Genomic DNA, 1,782 nt, shown 5'->3' on the forward strand with positions numbered 1-1,782 from the left:
TCTGGTTACATGACCCACCAGCAGTGGCACAATCCATCAGCATTGTGTAAAGTATAGGTAATGCTCAGAGTAATTATCTTCCTAAGTAAATAGGTTAAATACACAAATATTACTACCACACTGACAAAATACAATTACCGTTTCTTGTATTTGGAAAATAGACAGGTCTCCTGATATTTGCTGGGACATGTGTCATTCTGTAATAATTATTTATAGCTTGAGAACATGATAGATCATTCCTGCTCATTTGATATTTTTTTCGTTCGTTATATTATGAATAAATCATTTATAAAGAAAACACGAGCACATCCTCTGAAGAGTGAATTCTATTCTGCCTGTTGACTGGCATCCAGACTTCTTCACAAACCTGACCTGAGACTCTACATTATCCCCCACCCTCCTACATTGCTGGGATAGGACATCTTGATTTGTCCAGTAATTAGGCACTTTCCGCTAATAGAAGCAATTGCATATATTATATTCACGCACCTGATTGAGGATGAAGTCACTGCTTGGGGTGGACTCCATTATGTCATGTCATTTAATGATGAGCGAAATCCTGAAAATCAGGCTTCACCATGGAAATAGAGGCGGACACAAAGTGTAATGTACATTCCCTGCAAGAGAACCAACCCCACCAGAAATGGATGGTGCAAAGTGGTGACCTAAGGGCAATACCAGTGCAGTGGATGGATACTATATCAGTGGTTCTGTTTATATATATATATATATATATATATATATATATATATATATATATATATATATATATATATATATATATATATATATATATATATAAAATCAATATGATACTATATATATACATATATATGTATATATATAAAATTACGTGAATATATATGTATATAATAATGTCTAAATTGATTTTATTTATATAGTATCAGATTATTTAGAACCATATATATATATATGTATGTATATATATATGGTTCTAAATAATCTGATACTATATAAATAAAATCAATTTAGAGGTCATGCAATTATATATATATATATATATATATATATATATAATTGCATGACTTCTGTATGACTGGAGGAATTTATAATATAACTTCAGAACTTTACCTACTAATACAGTTAAGAAATTTGGGGGAGGAAAAAGAAAACTTCATGAGCTATAATTAAGCATTGAAATATTAATCATACAATTAATTCTTTCCTGAATAGTTTTTAGGCTCTGACTGTATTTTGTTCCACTTTTAATTCTCTGTATAATCTAACATGAACTGAGTCATTATTTCTGTTGTCATGTACTCTTCTAATTACTTTGGATAATTATAAGAGTACATGAAAACAGAAAGAATTACTCGGTTCTTGTTAGATTGTACAGGGGAATGAAAAGTTGACCATTGACTTCCCCCACTGTCTGGTGCCTTGGCTTCATTCTTGCCCTTGGCATCTTTTTCTACTATTTTGGAGACCTCGTCCTGTTGGTGTGTTATTGTAGAGTGTCCTTATTTGTGCTTTTCTGCCTTTATTTGTCTCCTTTTCCTCTCTTTTTTGGCGCATCTTACTTCTCCAAATCAAGGTGCACTGATGCCAGAGAGTGATGAAATCAGAAGAAAAGCCAATTGCTGCACTGAGGTGGGGGATAGCTGCTAGGAATCCGCCTGCAACTGTGGAGAAGTCAGTAATTGCTGGAGACAGGGAGAGCTGGGGGGTTGGGCTGAGGGATCCATGTATAAATAGTGTGATCTCAAATTGAAAGGCATAAATAACAGCAGGAGTGATCTAACCCTATGCAGTTCATCCTCC

At 33.8% G+C, this 1,782-nt stretch overlaps 1 protein-coding gene across 2 annotated transcripts in view; it reads left to right on the forward strand.

Annotated features, from left to right (window-relative positions):
- The first annotated feature begins 1,647 nt into the window (after nucleotides 1-1,647).
- Nucleotides 1,648-1,782, forward strand: part of SHOX (SHOX homeobox) — a 34,904-nt gene continuing 34,769 nt past the window's right edge. The window contains exon 1 of one of the 2 annotated variants that reach the window (XM_069757874.1): nucleotides 1,648-1,782. This exon is cut by the window's right edge and continues 358 nt beyond it. The gene's annotated coding sequence lies outside the window, so the exon portion shown is untranslated. The other variant, XM_069757875.1, reaches the window with a different exon arrangement.

This window comes from Ranitomeya imitator, chromosome 3 (assembly GCF_032444005.1).
Source record: "Ranitomeya imitator isolate aRanImi1 chromosome 3, aRanImi1.pri, whole genome shotgun sequence".
Lineage (NCBI taxonomy): Eukaryota > Metazoa > Chordata > Amphibia > Anura > Dendrobatidae > Ranitomeya > Ranitomeya imitator.